This window comes from Colius striatus, chromosome 5, assembly GCF_028858725.1.
Source record: "Colius striatus isolate bColStr4 chromosome 5, bColStr4.1.hap1, whole genome shotgun sequence".
NCBI lineage: Eukaryota > Metazoa > Chordata > Aves > Coliiformes > Coliidae > Colius > Colius striatus.
In genome coordinates this window covers 7,006,751-7,024,286 of record NC_084763.1, presented here as the reverse complement: position 1 = coordinate 7,024,286, position 17,536 = coordinate 7,006,751, and the positions used below count along the sequence as shown (strand labels likewise).

Below are 17,536 nucleotides of genomic sequence, written 5' to 3'. Positions count from 1 at the left end.
AGGTATTTTGTGGCATACTTTGTATACTCCTGTACCTGCTTTTGCTAAGAGTAGTGCCTAAGACATTTTGATAACAGGGCTGATGTTATTTGGATGCAGTGGTTTCTGCATAGATGCAGCCAGTGCTGGTTGCCCATGTAGACAGGATTTTAGCACAGAGTACTCCCTGACAGGAATGTTTTGGGGTTGTATTGTATAAATCTCTTATCATGTAGGGAAAATGGTATTTTTTAAAAATAATATATGCAGGACAGGTTTTCTAACTCACGTCTCACTTTCATGGAAGTTCCAGGGTTCAAAGCTCATGTGTTCCTGGACAACAAAAAGCCTTTCACTGCTGTATATGTCTCATCTCAGTATGAAATGTTGACCTAAAGCCTTGCTTGTGTTTCTCCTTGTGTATTCTGGCAGCAGAGTAGCTGTTGTTGCTGCTGCATGAGTAACAAAGGCTTCCTATTACCATCTGTCATGTCATACTTAGAATTTTCAAGATCCAACCACGGCCCTCCTGGCGCTGCTGACTTCGAATCATGATTGACATTAATAGCTGTTTTTGAAAGTCAAAAACCAGGCTTTATTTCTGACAAGGGGAGTGTGTTGGATTGATACTGAACTCATTACAATAATTTACTGGAGTCCAGGAGTCCTGGTGCAGTGACATTTATGACAGCTTTGTTTCAGCATGCACACTTACAGCTGCATTCTGGCTGCGTCGCGATTGCTCTCATGCTTTGAATTTAATGCCATGTTTTGGAGGTTGAAGAAGGGAAGAGGCACTTCTAGAGAAAGTAAACACCTTTTCTAGATAGTTGTCCTTTTATAGGGTTGAGGAGCATAAATGAAATGTAACTCTCATGCATTGACTTGAACTGAGTTTTTGTTTGTATGGGTGGCTATACCTTCCTTAGTTTAAGCTGTGGCATGCACAGGGAGTTGAGATGTTTTCTACCTGTTGAAAACATAAAAACACTTTGCAATGGTACTAAATCCCTGGCTATTACAAGAGGCTCCTTATATGCTTAAGAAAAGCAGATTGCAATTAGCCTTACTTTTGTCACTCATTCCTGGTTGGTTCTTACTTAATGTACAGTAAGTAGTCATGAGAGATAGTGCCAAAAAGTTTTGATTGGACTTTGAAGGCAGGCTGGAAACAAAATGTTCACAACCAAAAAGAAGGTGGGGGAAAAAGGCCAGCAGACTTGTATGAACTAAGTTGGCAGGAGTAAATACTGATTACAAGAAAAAGAAAGGACAGCAGTGAATGAAGTCTGACGGGACAACAGCTATGGCCTGACAAATCAGTAATTTAGGATAACATGTGTACTTGAAAAGCATATTCAATTGAGAATCTCTTTAGAAGTAGATATTGCAATTCCAAACTCTGCTCTTCTCTTCAGTAGTTTTTCTCCTTCTGGACAATTTTGATAATTTGAGCAAAGTAAAGGAAATTTTGAAGCAAGGTTTTTTGTGATGAAATTCTAAACTTTTCAGTACTCAAAACACAGGACAATTTTAAGGTTAAATGACTACACAGTAACATCTATGTCTGCCACCAAATTTGCCCTACTACTTTTGTGCAATGTTAAGAAGAGGTTTTTGATGAATATGAGTCTGTTTCTGGGCCTTACAAGAAAGTTTTTAAAAGATTTCCTTCCAGCTCTCTGACTCATTTATGCAAAGTTGTGAGTTTGAAGGATTGGGCTGACACCAGAATAAAACAGAGCTCTCATCTCTGTGTGAGCAATGGAATAAATAATAAACACCAGTAAGGACTGGATGAACTCAGAAATGCTGCATAAAAAAACCCTCAAGATAAAAATTAGAGTGTTTCTTGGCAGGAATTTGAAGTTTCTTCTGAAGCAAACTTCTTTTTTTGAACTGACTTAGCAAAATGCACCAACTGCTTTATAACACTCATGCTCTCAATGTTTGAAATGCAGAGGAGCAGTGAAGGGAGTGTAATTCTTCTCACCTGATAATTCTGTGCCCCCCATTATTGGTGAGAGAGTGTTGGAAAAGAGGTCCTCAATTTGGAAACAACTTATTATTTCTCTTTGACTAGTTTTGATTTCAAAAACTGACCAGAATGTAATGAGAAGATTATATTTTGAAGTAAAAAAAAGTGGAAATAGCTGGGGCAGAAACTTGTAAGCATTTCTGTACACAATAGGCTTTTTTGAGGTACATGACTGTTTTCTGTAAAACTTTTGACCATTATGTTCTTTTAAATGAACATACTTATTAAAAAGCTGAAAAGTGAGATACAGTAAAACAGATAATTTTAATCAAAGATGATTTTCTTTTAGCTAGAAAACAACCCAGCCCTAAATAAACTATACCAGATTTGCCATTTTTCTCCATAACTGAGAGACGTATTGAACAAGGTTTGTGTCATTGTATTTACAAGTAAAACAGACTTAGGTTACTAGTTGAATGTCTCCTAGTCAAGAGCATGCCTGTGCCAGTATGAGTAGACTCATAGTGTCAGAACTGTGATCATAGAACTGACAGGCTGCATATCCCTCTACCACTGAGCTACTTCTAAATATTCTACAGCAGAGATCAAAGTAAAGTAAGCTTGCTGTCAGGAGGGTTAAATTTGCTTGAGAGGCAATCTCAGCTCCATTGGAAAGTACCTAGGGGAGGTCTGCAAATGGAAAAAGATTGAAAATCACTAGACTATACAATTATGTATATCTGTCCCTAAAAAGAAGCTAATGTAGCCCCAGATAAAGGCTCTTCAGGTGGGTTATTTTAACAATTGGCTTCACGTGTATACTGAAAAAGAAAATGCTTTTCTTTTGGTTTCTTCAGGGGAAGAACATTTAAGCATCAGATATTGACTTGTGGAGCAAAAAAACAGATTGCTCATGGGAGCTTTCCTACATGATGGATCTGTTTTGAACTATTTTAGCAAACAGAATGCTTTTATGGGCAGCAATCAACTAAGAAGACTTTAAAATCAATTCTTTAGCTATAAACCACTACCTTGACACAACTGTTACCTTCTAGTAATCACTTTCTAAGTAGATTGTAATCCAGAAAGAAATCAATGTCTGGTGTGTGGTATATTTCAAGTGTTGTGCATAACTTCAACAATAATATTTACATACTCTATTTTGTTGGCAGATGAGACTTTTTGGGTTTTTTAGTTACTTTTGTTTATATGATGTGCTTAACATTGACCATGTTTTAATGAGGATTCCCAGCATATCCTTGTAAAATAAAATCTTTCCTCCAAATTGTCATTAAAGACTCTTCATTGGGGAAGGGGTGCTCTGGATGTGCCTTCAACATTTTAATCACCAAGCAAGTACAAAGGCACAGAGTGGTATAAATTGTACTTAGGAGGTCACCTAGTCCACCCTCCTGTTCAACAAGGCCTGCTGTCGACAGTAGATCAGCATAACTACACCTTTGTGTGGGCTTTGCAAACCTCCAAAGTGGAGATTCTTCAACCTCTTTGAGCAAAGTAGCCCTCCAACACAGTCATTTTTCTTCTGAACAGAAGGTTTAGCTAGTAATCAGTTGGTGTTTCGTGAGCCTCCCATTCAAGGCATAAGGAAGAGTTAATCCCTTAAACTGTAAGACCTACAGTGTAAGTCAAAACACTTTCTGTAAGTAGACATGCTGAGGGAAATGTGTAGTGGAAATTCTGTGCTGCTTCCCTTTATTCACCTTAGAACTCAACAGAAGAATTGGAAAATCAATTATACAGACATGACTGCAAGCTAGCATAGCTCTTCTGGAAACAGCAGAATTTGTCCTCCTTGTTTTGCTGATCATGTCATGAGGAATCTGAAGCAGCAATCTGAACAAACTGGAGCTTAGGCAACATTTTATCAGCAAACCACTTATGGATTTGTAGTTAACAGTGTATTGACCATGTATTTTAGTGCAGTTGGCAGTTTTATCCTTTAATCTGTTTGTAAATCCTTTTCAGTGGCTTGTAAGACAGGCTTTCTCAAAATATGTAAACTGCAGAGGAGGTTGTGTGCAATGTTATACTGATGTGAGCATCTCTGGTGGTTAATGTGATGCCATTTCTTCGTATTAGGACTAAAGAAATAGTTTGATTAAATGATGTAGTTATTGACGTAAACAGAAAGGGCAAGAGCCCATCAAGCTGGACTGAGCTAGATCCCACAGTAGTTGATTTGAAGATATATTAAAAAGTTAGAATGAACCCAACAAAATCTGTACTGGGGCAAGAAATGTACTCAGTGGTGTAGCTTTCAGAAGAAATTCCTGATTTCTGCTAGGAATAAGACTAACTACACCAATTACAGTGATAGTGATCCTTCAAGATAGACTGGGGTGTTTTTTTGCTGTGCATTAGAAACTGGTCAAGATCCTTTCAAACTAATTCCCACTGGAAATGTTGTGTCTTTTGCAAGCGAATTTGCCCATGTCTTTTTGACTTGAAGAACAAGCAATCATGTAAGTTGCTACTCTTAAATTGTGGAATAAGCCTGCAAAATAACAATATTTATTACAACAGTACAGCAAGATTTTTTTGTCTAGTTGCCCACCCTGAGAGATGGCATGCCTGAGGACAGGGCTTGCTTTATACACCACTTCCCTGGTGAGCTCTGCTTATCTGAGCGTTTAGTCTGCTTATCCAGAGACTGACTTCTTGCTGCAGTTGAGTTTGCAGGTTGCTATGGGCATAAGCAGTTCAAAACGTGTTCTCACATTTTAATAGCAGCAACTTCCTGCCCTTCTGGGGCTGGCAAAGTTACTGTGTAGAAAGGGATAGAGGGCAAATGAAGTGCCACTGAGAAGATACATTGTGACAAGCAACGTGAAGAATAAAACATTTCTAGGGCTTTCGTTTGTGCTGCATTGCGTGAAAAGGATGAGAAACCATTTCTTTTTTCAGCCCAGATTTTTGTTATGAGGCAGCTAGGTCACTAAGATTGGCTTATGAGGAAAACAGGAGAGGAATATTACTGCATCCTTAATGCTAGCCAAAAGCAGGAGTGAACAAACAGTGGCTCATTCACAACTGAGAAACATGAAGTAGCACGGAACGCAAGTGTTCTGCTTTATGAGAAAAGCTAGGTAAAGGACTTTTTGTTCTCCTTATGAATAGGATTTGTACTTGATTGTGTATACACTTACAGATATTTCAGATCTCAAAGCTATATTGCTATCATTATCAGTAGCTTTCCTTTGTTATCCATTCCTTCTCTGTAGTACTTGCATCCCTTTATTACATTGAAAAGTAACGACTGAGAAATCCATGTTTCTTTCCCTTTCTGTCTCCTCCCTCTAAAAGGTTAAATGTTTTCTATCACTATAAGAAATGAATCGATACAAATGACTGAAACTCCTTGAAGTATTTGTCATGGAGTTTTTTTTTCAGTTAAAGGATTTTTTTTGATGACAACACTTAAGGTCTATTATGTAGTTAAGAATCCTAACCTTCCCCTAAGCTAAGTAAAATTCTCTCCATTTACAGCTAGTTAAACTGCAGCAGAAAGCTAAAGTAACTTGTCAAAAGCGACACAGCATCATTTCCAGAGGAGACTGGGACTCACAAGTTCCCAATGTTCACTGTAGCATTATTTGAATGACTGAACTGCTGTGTCCTGACAGGGCAAGAATCAGCTTCAATAAATCTCTTGTTGAGACCTTTTCTTAATTGGGTAGAGAAATCTCAGCACCATGTACCAAAGACTAGTCAATGGCTTGGTACAGTAAATCAAGCCTGTGATGGAATGGACAATGAAAGTCTTCAAAGGATTGAAATAGGACAATTTACTTCCCCTAGCAGGGCTCCTCTTAAACGTTTGTTTACCCGGTGTTTGTTTGGTTTTCAGATGGTCTCCGCTGATAAATGTTCAATGCTTTGCTTCCTTTTCTCTTTCACTATTTAAAAGCCTCTTTGTTTTCTGCAAACGAGGAAATGTAGTTTGTGCATAAAGAGTGGAGCATTACATTTCTGTGTTCAGAAAGATATGGAAGCAAATCTAGGCAACTAAGAGTACAAAACTTAAAAGGGAAAAAATACTGTGCAAACATGTAAGCACAGATACATGTGCAGATGTAAGTCACCCATACACAGTTTTCCTCAGTCACTCCAGCTGCTGCTCTAGATGCATCTTGTTCATTATTATAGTTTTGAACATATCGACTCATGTACATTGACACTCATTTTTTTTCTGGTATTAGTTGGGGAAAAAAATGATATGAGAGGAGGTTGACATTGATAGATGCAGGAAGAAAGGGCTGATTGTTCTTTGCTGGCAAAACAAAAGGTCTTCCTAGCTTGTAGTTTTAATGAACTCTCAGAGCTGAAGCTGCAGGGATTAAGCCCCTACAGCACTGACAAGAAAAAGGTGGAGACAGACATAGCAGACACTGTCAAAGAATCAGAATACCTTAATCCAGCACTGTTACAACTGCTTGGAGTTTGACACGGCTGTTTGTGTTTGCCTTAAGGGGAGAAGTTTTGTTCTTGCATTGACTCCTTGGTACCCACTCACAGCCAGCTATGATTATGCATGCCATGGGTGCACATGGCCAGTGATAAGGGAAGGGTTTGGTTTTCTCCATACTTCTTTATTCACCTTGCAGACACCTATGGGCAATACTGCCAAGACTGGTGATTGCAGTGATGTTGCATCTCTGGGGTGGCACATGCACAGCCCAAGGAATACCTGGCCACTGGATTACAGGGCAAATAATTATGTATAAGGTGTAATCTTCTGATGCTAGAACTGGCCAGAGGTAGACAGCAGCCTAGGTCCATGTGCCTTGTTCCAAGACAATATATCTATTGTTAGGAAAGTATTAGGCAGGTGAGAGTTTTTTGCAATTTTTTGCAATGTGGAGTAAATATCCCAGGTAAACAGGAGGCCTAAAGAATGAAGAAAATTATAACCCACCACTCAAACTAGATGGATTAACTAGCAGGCTTGTTAGGAATCAGGACTATAGCACAGAAAGATAAGCATCAAAAGCATTGATAATAAACTAAATATGAGCCAGCAATGTGCCCTATGTGACCTGATCTAGGTGACCCTGCTTCTGCAGGGGGGTTGGACTAGATGATCTCTAAAGGTCCCTTCCAACCCCTACCATTCTATGATTCTATGATCCCTTCCTACCATACTGCATTTCACAGATTACATTTCACTACCTTTGGATTTTTGTCTCCTTGGTGATTGCTGTTGGCCATGAGGTGCTTCACGTTTCTCTCATTTAGCTCTGTGGCAGCTTCTTATGAGGAGCTCACTCCTAACTACACTACAGTTGCTCTTCTTCCTTTTTTGTATATATTATTTTAAAGGAAAAAAAAAAAACCCACTCCAAAAATTTAGGTTGATCTATAGGTCAGCAACTCAAGGTCAGATCATGTTTATGATCAGACAATTGAAAGTAGTGTATTACCTGCAAGGACAGGTGCCTTGAAGCTTTAATATAATGGATTATATCTTGCTAGTGAAGATAGGACAATTAGAGGCATGATCCTTGATGAAACTTTGCTTCTTTCATTAGATAAGATTAGGCATGGAGCACTGCTGTTAGTCCAGACAGCTGATGATTAGCACTGGTTGAGCTCTGCTATCCAGACAAGCCGTGCATGGTGTAGCAGAAGCAGCTTTTTATCTCGCACTTGTTCTGAACTGCACACTTCTTCACAGATCCAGGAACAGGGTAAATTTTACAGGTATGTAAGTGAAATTCTTCTGCTTCTCTCTCCTCTGGTTATATGGCCAAAGTCACAGCTTCATCATTGCTTAACTGTGTAATGTGAGAGCCATTCAACACTGAGTGTTAAAAAAAATCCATTCTTCAATGTCACTCTTGTGACACGTGCAGCCCATCAGACACTGTGTTCAGTGGATTGTACAGTGAAATTCTGGTCTCATACACAGTTACTAAGTCACTTTTCACTAAGCTGAGCAATCTCTGGAGTGGGAGACAGGAGACTTTAAAGTGCATGCCATGGTTTCATAGGAATTGCAAAGGGAAGTCTCCAGGCTGGCAGAATGTAGCTTCTCAGTGGAAAAAAACAACAGTTGGCCACGATCTTCCCAAAAGTACCTTAGGGGGTTTTTCAATTTGTTACTTGATTTTTACACCTTCTCTAAAAGATGACACTTCCAGCCCTTGATATCTCACTTGTTTTGTTTGTGCAGTCCTGACTCTTTGGTAAGAGTGCCATCTATTGAATCTCTCACATTATCTCCTGCAAAGTTTACCTTTCCATCCAAATGCTGACCAATTTCAGTCTTGCTTTGTTTATGAGACCTGACAAGATTGGAGCCCTCTCTGGCATGCCTACAGGCTAAGTCACCTTACAAGCAGCCATTAAAGTGTCAGAAAGCAGCAGCTGAGCAAGAGCTTGTACCTTGTTCCATTGATTACTTTTAGACTGAGAGAAGCCATTACAGATGCATTTTTCCAGAGTTTCATTGTCAGATGCATGTTTTCAGTGCTTGTCAACTTTAGTAGGATGGAAATGTCTTCTACAAAAGAGAATTTCAGGCCTTAGAGGATAATAGAGAGACAAGAATAACTTACAGAAAACACCAAATTGGAACATGATTAAGAAGAAAAAAAAAATCTTCCATTCAGCTCATTGATTCCTCTCAGTGGTTTCTTTCTACTTTCATTTATGTGAAGGAATACTATCTAGTGTAATAAGATTCATATCCTGCACAGTAGTAGCAGAAATCTTTTTTAAGCATTGGCAGTGTGCAATTTTCAAATGCTTCTTCCCTAGGCACCACTTCACCTTAATAGTTTGATAACGTGGAAATCCCCTAAGTGCAACACTTGTCATTCTTCTGCATTTCGAGATGTGTTTTGTGATTAGGAGCATGCTGAAAGGGCCATGGGAGTGCTCTGTTGCATGCAGTGGACTTTAATTCAGACTCTCATTTGAAGAAGAAGAGCAACCACAGCCCAAGTTCATTTGAACCCATGTGGCTCAGTACTCTTGATGCCTGCACAGTGGAGCTATATCAAAGCTGAGGGACCCTAAAACTATTGCTGAAGCATTCTCTGTTAGTTTCTGAGTACTTCTCTTACATAGCCAAGAAGTGCAGATGCTGAGGCAGCTGGAAACACGATGATCACTACCAAACTAACACCTGGTAAGTTTTCAGATCTTGCTGTCCATGCACTGAGCAAGCCAAAGGTGCTTGGTTAAAAGCCTCACTCTTTAACATGTTTGCAATACCTATCTAGAGGTTCTTCTGTCTCTCTTGGGCTGCTCCACTGTAAAGCTTTTCTTCAGCTGTTTTCCTTGTGGTTTCTCATAATAGTTTTCAATGGTATCACCTCTTCCATCTGAGATCCTAAATATAATACTCTGTGGGATGGAGCTAAGTATTGATGCCATCTAAGTTTACATTGTGGATCTCCAAAATATTAAAGTCACTCCTTTTGTTTTGCTTTTAATGAAGATGTTTGCAACTGTGCCACCTAAGAAAGCAGGTAAAGCACAGCCCCAGTTCTCCTTATTTGCTTTTCCAAGAACTGGCATAAGTTGCTGTGAGAACATAGAATCATCATAGAATCATAGCATGGTAGGGTTGGAAGGGACCTTTAGAGATCATCTAGTCCAACCCCCTGAATGCAGCATATTTCCCTTTAGTGATGAAGCAGCAAAGCTGCTTGTATATCTTTCCCTCTGGATTTAGAAAGGGTAATGCTTTCCTATTTGGGCACCATAAATGGGATAACCTATCACCATGGAAAGGCAGTGGAAAAAGCAAGGAACAAAGGTTAAAGTAAATCTTATGCTAGCTTGGCATTCCCTGGGTGTTGGGAATCTACTTGTCCCCTGCTGACTTTGCACAGCATGAAGAACAGAAACCTCATCTTGTTCTGCATGTAGCAGTCAGTTGTGGCAGTTACCTCAAAGCTGTAGTGAGCAGTGAACTCCTAATTCAGTCTGCAATTTTCAGCCATTGTAATGTTCCAAATAAAAGATGTAAATGCCCTCATCCCTGTTAAGAAGATAAATTGAATGGTTGCAGAAATGAGAAGAAAAGATTTTAGAGCAGATGGAGCAGGTGATACATTTTACCAGAAAGAATAGCAGCATATAATGGGTGAACATACTGCTCAAAAGGGATATGTTAAAGCATATGATTGCTCTCTCATGCATGGAGAGGTATATTCCTGTGTTCTTTCTGTTATTCTTGTTACCTGCTTTTCTCACTATGCACAGGCAAAGATGGGCTTCACCCAGCCTAATCCTGCACAGTGGTCCCATACAAGGCCTTTCAGCACAAAAGTACTTAGGAGATAACATCTGTTTAAGCTGCATCTCTGCTAAGACTGACAGAAAATGGCATCAAAAGTGAAACACGATTTTCTTCTCTGCAAAATCTCTAGTTTCTCTGTTTCCCAGCCATCCCTGAAGCTTTTCATTCAGATATCAATAAACTTACTCCTAAGTTCTAGGCACCCAGAACATTAAAATGGACCAAGACCTACCTCATTGTGAGCTGCAAATGGCAGCATCTTGCTCATGGCTTGGCTTTGAAGCCTAAGAGAGATCTGATTTCTCTGGGCACATCAGGAAAAAGCTTGGAAGAATAGCTGAGCATTTTCAAAACTAATTTTTCCCCCTCTGTGTGTGAAGTATTAGCCAGGGAAGAACAACTAATAAGTTAATGTGTGTGTTTTATTGTTCCTGGAGCAACTATGAATATGGATCATAATTTGTTTATGCTGGACAAGGAATTTATATAATTTTAATAGGGCTTTCTATTAGCTTGTGACAAATTAAAAGATGTCAATATATTCATCATGCCAAACCCATTAAAGCTGTCAGCTTTGCAAATGATTGATAAAATACTCCTATTCAGGCTTGCACATTTTATCCCTTAGCACCAGTACAGCTTCATGTATGAGGCACAGCATTCTCACCAAGTTCTCATCAGGTATAAGTAATTGGCCAATTAAATCATAGGCCATGATATCTTGTAGAGTGGAGCTAAATCAGTGATAGCTCTGAACAATTTGAATCTTAATGTAGGATAAATTAAGCTTTCTCCTTTGCAGTTGTGTTCATATGGAGTCCTCTAGTTTGAATAATGAAAAGCCTGAATTTGTCAGGTAAGGTTTTTGACCTCTTTACTCTCACTTTACATTTGTTACTGAAGAGGCATTACTGGCTTGGTTGTTAAAAAACATGCCTTCCTTATTTATGACTGAATTCTGACATCTTGATAGCAAGAAGAATCTTGTCAGCATGAGGACTACAGGATTAGATTTTGAAGCTTTTGCAGCTTACTTCCCCCAGTAGTTTCAGCTTCTCCATGGTAATAATGGAACTAACATTGCTATTCCAGTATTCTACAGGTTTTTAGCTGTACCAGAGCTCCACTGTGTTCCAGATGCTGTATAAACCCAGTGGGGAAAAGCCCCAGTCTTGCAGACTGCAATATAAACAGGCAAGATAATGTGCAGCAAAAAGGAAATGGTATCTCTCTCTTTCAGATGGGATATCACTATTTATGTGGGATAACAGAACAGTAACTGTTCTCAGAAGTGTGGAGAAATAAAGCATTTTGTCAAATGTTAAAAAGAAAATGTCAGAATTGGGAGGGAGCCTAAGTTTCCTGAGTCTGAATACACCACGATAAAAGGACAATCCTCCTCTGTGGGTTCTAAATAAAACTGAAGCATACCTCTTGATTGACTGGAAACTGTCATATTCTTCTGGTAGGTGAGAAGCAGCGTTGTGCCAAGTGAGTAAGGTGCAAGAAGTAAACAGAAAATAGAAGTAAATGAGTGTTTCTTTTTTTCTCTTGTAGTAATTTACAGATGTCTTAGCAACACTGCTACAGAGTTGTTTCTGTTTTGAGACATTGCACCACCTCATACTTGGAATATCTCTTTTTAGCACCAAAGGTTAGCCTGGATACTTGAATAAGCAGAAACAAAACAGGTAGAGTGGGTGTTGAGTGCCTAGTGACAAAAGCTATGTTAGGTGCCTCAGGTTTGGTGTTTACACCCTTTGATCACTTCTGCATTCCTGTGCTGCCTGTGGCTGTCCCATAACAGGACAATCTTTTCAGGAAAGTCTCTCCCTGAATATGCAACAAACTCAAATGCTGTTTTTTAAATTAAGCCCATGCCCAGGTATTTTTCCACAGAGGGCCAGGAATTCCAGCAAGAGATTTGCAGAAGCATGGTTAAACCCATCAGTTCCCTTAAAAAAATAAAATCCCTTTGTTTTTGAAGAAGCTAATCTGCTGATTAACCATGGCTTGTCTATTCCTAACTCATGCCTTGGATACTAATCAGACAAATTTGCAGAAGCATTGATAGGCCCTCCAAAAGCCCTGCCTTAGGTTAAGTTCTCTGCTGAATCTGTGGAGCTGTACCGAGCTTCCAGTAGCAAAGAATTTGGACTGATATATTTTGGCAGGTAGGGAGGGCAGTAATGCTACTTGTGCTCCACTGGAAAGGTTTCCTGATGACAAAAGCAAAATGTCCTCTAGGATTGTGGTAGGGCTTTTCCCAGTCCAGCATGGAAAAAATAAGTTGTTGAGCAATCCTTTTGGTGCTCTTTCAACTTTTTGTAGGTGAATCCTGTGCCCACATGAACGAGTAACAGACTTGGCCTTTTATACCACATCAGAAGAGGTTGATTAAGGTGTTTTTTTGAGAGAAAGTGTCCAGATACCATGAGGAGATAAGTAGTGACCAGCTGGTGAGAGGTATTGAGCACAGAGGCACATTTGGAGATTAAGTTCTAATTGTTGCATGGTTGGCCTTTAGCCTTCTTGCCTTTATGGGGCAGACTTGGCAGCACAGGGTAGTAGAAACACCTGTCTGTTGGCTTCCCCAGTTCTGTCTTGAACATCATGTTATTTGAGATGCTGGACATCTGCATTTAATCAGTCTGGGGAGAGCTGACTCTTGAGATTTGTCAGTACTTCTGATCAACTGTTGGTGTTTAACAGCACCCAGGCAGGCACTGGCAGTTGTTATATCACCGCCAAGAAATAACAGTGTTATTAATGTAATGCTCTTTAGATTATTTGGAATTTCAGACTTAATCAAATGTCAAACTCACTGTCCAAATTCCTAAATTAAACATGAATTGCTTGGAAGCTTTTCCAGAACTGCTGTTTGTTGCATCAGCCCCACTGTCACTTTTATTAGTTGTAGGAGAAACCATTTTCCAACAAGCTCATTTGGACCTTCCAGCAGGAGCCAGAATAGCTGCCTTGAGACATTCTGAGCCCGTTTGCTGGAAGAACCTGCGATTTTTAATAACATCATCAAAGTCATTTTGATGGAGGCTGAGCAGGCTGAGTGAAATAAAAACCAACAAAAGGAAGGGTAATTCCCATTCTCATTATGGCATTCATTTGGTCTCTGTATCGTGCTAGTTGTCTGCTTAATGGTTGTCATCTCCTAAGGGTATTCGTGTTTGTCTGCTTTTATAAGAAATGGGTCATCTAGGTTGGGCATCTTCATTGCATAAAAGCATCTAGAAAGATCTAAATAGCAAACACAAGAGTTTTATTTTACTGGTTGAATTCATGCTGTGGGATTCAATCCTGCAAATGCCATGCTATCTAAACTTGCTTTGTAAAAAAGGGAAAGACCAGCTTTAGAATGTAAATCTGTATATCTTTTTTGTTAGCAGATGAAGCTTTGGAGCAACACTTATTTAATCTGTACTGGACTTTTTGGTATACCATACACATCCAAAAAGCAGATTGTTACCTAGTATGCAACTTGCCAATAATCACACACTCAAGAGTCAATTCTTGTTTATTTCAGGTTTGTGTAGTCCTGGGTGCTTGGTAGTAATTCCACAAACCAAACCCAACAGGAGTTTCTGCACTGTATTTATACACAAAAGTTTACAAGGTTATACAATTGTGTTTCTAATGATTGGTTAATAGTTTGCATACAACTATAATATTACTGTGTCTTTCTAAATGTCTACTTTGCATGCTCAAAGAGGGTCTTCTGCGGTTTCTGGTCATCGTTCACGAGTCAATGGTCATGATCTCCCCTTCCTGCAGATACCTTCCAACTAGTTTCCTGATAGTTTGGCAGACACAAGCAGTTTGTTGTGGTCTCTTGACTCTGCTTCTCATTAATTGTACCCAGGTTTCTGCTTTTGACATGCCTATACAACAGCATTGTTTCAAGCTCAATCATTCTTTTTACAGCATCCCTAACAAAGTCACCCTCATTCTTTTGACATTTTCACATCAGGTCTGAGTGCTACATCACTGCAGCCTGGTACCTTGTGTGAGTTGTGCACTGCTGAAAGCTTGTCCTTTTTGTGTGTGTGAATGGTTCATAACTGAAGTACAGGTGCATCTAGGGTTTATCTACTTCCTTGCCCTCAGGCACTTTGTGATATCATTGAGGATGGGCTATGAGACAGCAGCTATTCTGAATCAGAGTACAAAAGTCACGCGTCTGTTCCTGTCTCCATCACTTGAAAAGCTGAAGTATTCAGAGCAAGGGCTTTGCATGAACCCATTTTCATTGCATAAATACATGTGTTATCAAACAATTTTCTGGACAGCATGGTTTAATTTGTAAATCCAGAACAACTGAAACAGATTTACTTCATACATTCCTTAAGCTAATTGAGAATAGAATTTAGTCCTTAATTAAGAATATAAAAATTAAATGGCCATTAAATTTAGTCCATTAAAATAACAAATGACTTTGTGCTAAGTCCAGAAGGGCTTACAGAAACACCCTGCTGCTCCTCCCTTCCCAGGATCACAGAGTGAAAACTCCCTTGCTCCACAAATAAACTGAAGTAGTACCCATGCAGCTTAGATTTTTGTTGCATTTATGACTAACAGTCTCCTTTTTAAAACCTTTTTTTATTAGACAATATTAAAAATATTATCTTTCAACTTTTCTTAATAAAACCAGATGAGTATTATTGACTTACTCTGGTTTTGGAGTTACTGGATAAAGACAGCTACAATTAGATTGTGTCAGTGCAGGAAGGATTTTCAGTACTCTCTTAAATTTTGGCCTGACCATTGTACTCTGCTGAGAACACCAAAACTTGTCACATACATCTGTTCAGAGAACCTTTGACACTATCAAAAAAGTGCATTCTGATCTGTGTAAAACGAGGTAAATCTTCATTCCAGCATTCCAGGGAGATACTTAGAATGCTTTGTTGTAGCAATTCTTGTGTTTGGGTATTGATGGGACTCTTGGCTTGTTAGACTTGACTTGTCTTGGTTTGAAAGGCTTATTAGGAGCTTCAGGGCAATGGAGATGTACAGAGGTGTAACCAGGTACCTTTAAAGTTACTAAACTTGCAGGATTGTTGTTTTCTTGTTTGTGTAGTCAGATCTATCACAGCAGGACATGACTGGAATCTTTTCAGCCTAGACCAATAAAAGTGTGAGTGTGCCTGTAAGATGTGACTTCTCTGGGTTCAGCCAAGCTGTTGAACAGTTTTCAGAAGCCAGCAGAGAGCTGCTGTTTAGCTTCTCCTCATTTGCTTTATCATTTTTGACCTGTTACATTAATTATATTTCAGCCTTGTTTCTGTCCAAATGCGACTCAGGTTGGTCACCAACAGCTGCAAGTGTGTGCAGCAGAGGGAATGGAGGGGGGAGAACGGGAGAGGAAAAGAAGCTGTCAGTGTGGTCAAAACCAGAGGGAATAGGAGTGCCTTTGGGGAATGATACTTTGCTTCAATAACATCTTATACCTTTGTTACTCTGCTTTTGGAGTCTAAGGTTAATATTGCTTACTTGCTAACGTGTAGTGGATAAAATGTGTTCCTTGTACTCTTGTAGAGAGCTGTGTCCCAGCAAAAGAGTGTAGGGATGTGCTGGAAAAGTGACATATTGAGCCCTGAACAAGACTCCTCTCTTTTGTTTTTTATGAAGGGTTGTGAAACCTTGGCACTTGCTGAAAAACAGAAAGCTGGTTGCATTATTATTTCTTGCAAAGCTGGTAAAGGACAGTATGGGTATGCTGTGAAGTGAATGGAGAGAATGGGTAACATGATTTTGTTGCTGTTGTAATCTGCTGGATGTTTTTTCCAGAACAAGACTTAGGGAGTAACTGGCATATTTCACTACAGCTGATGATACAACAAGGAGAAGATTTAGCCTTTCATTACAAGATGAGGCATTCTGAGCTTGTGGCTGAAGCCATAGCCACCTCTAGAAAAACACTAGTGGATGTCAAATAGATCACTTGCAAGTAAAGACTTTCACTCTTGCTACTTCCATATTCATTTTATTCAAATTATACATAGATGTGTTTTTAAAGGATTAAGATTTTTCCATGAGCTGGAATCATTCCCATGAGTCTGATCTTGCAACAACATGGTATTGAAACAAACTAGAAGCCAGTTGTTTTCCTCTGTGTCAGCAACAGAATTTTTAATAGGTGGATAGAATCTTTCAAGGCCATAGTTAAACCTCTTGTCTAAGAGGATGGAGCGACACTTTTTGCTGTGGTGTCTAGTGACAGGACAAGGGGTAATGGACAAAGCTGGAACACAAAAAGTTCCACTTAAATATAAGGAAAAACTTCTTCATTGTTGAGGTGAGGGAGCCCTGGCACAGGCTGCCCAGGGAGGGTGTGGAGGCTCCTTATCTGGAGACTTTCAAAACCCACCTGGATGCGTTCCTGTGTGACCTGATCAAGAGGAACCTGCTTGGCAGGGGAGTTAGACTAAATGATCTCTAAAGGTCCTTTCCAACCCCTACCAGTCTGTGATATTTTGTGATTCAAATTTGCAAGGCTGGTTGCCATCAGCAGTTGTGAATGATTAACATTATTGCTGATTTTGCTTGCCATCAGACTGTCAAGCTAGGAGATGATAAGCAATATTCACATAAAAGTGTCAGAGAAAAGATTATTTTGTGTGGGCTTTTTTGGGTTTTTTTTTTCTTTCCCCCTGTAAAATGAATAAAATGCTGAAGGGAGTGAACATCACAAGTAGCAAGAAGGGTTGTCTTTTGTGACTATTTAATGAAGCCAACCTGTATGAATGAGTAGATTTCTGTTTTCCTCAGAATATTTGGCATAATGATCTTTCATTTGAATATTTTGGTTTTTAGAGAGCTCTTTCAACTCCATTTGGCTCTAGTGGGACTTGAGAGGGCTCAACTTATTACAAGAGACCCTAAATTTATTCTTTTATGCAGAAGGCTTAGACGTTTAAATTTGAGTGTTTCAGTGTTTGACTGTAGACAGTGTTTTATTCAGTAAAATATGCTGGGATAGTAGCCAGAGCAGAGGGATACAATTTATTCTACTAGTTCATATACATATGTTGAAGACTGGCATGGAAAGCTGTATTTTGCCAGTGTCAGATGGTCTGCAGCTAAATGAATGAGATAAACATTCACTGGCATAATGCTTGGGTATCGCAGACAGTAGCTAACTGTGAAGAACAGTCATTTTGTCTCAGCTCCACAAAGCTGTAAGTTGTGGGTAATTCTTCAGATACCTTAAGACCTGTATGGTGATCCTTGATGCTGAATGGTCAGCTAGCTGGTATCTTCAGTAAAGCTCTGATCCTGGGAACAGTTTG

At 39.4% G+C, this 17,536-nt stretch overlaps 1 protein-coding gene across 2 annotated transcripts in view; it reads left to right on the top strand.

The window, feature by feature from the left end:
- Positions 1 to 17,536, top strand: part of TMEM108 (transmembrane protein 108) — a 163,184-nt gene that overhangs the window by 30,626 nt on the left and 115,022 nt on the right. Inside the window, exon 1 of one of the 2 annotated variants that reach the window (XM_061996954.1) lies at positions 8,895 to 9,110. The exons of the other annotated variant lie outside the window; for it this stretch is intronic. The gene's annotated coding sequence lies outside the window, so the exon portion shown is untranslated. Of the gene's footprint in view, positions 1 to 8,894; positions 9,111 to 17,536 lie in introns of those variants that run through there. 2 annotated transcript variants of the gene reach the window in all.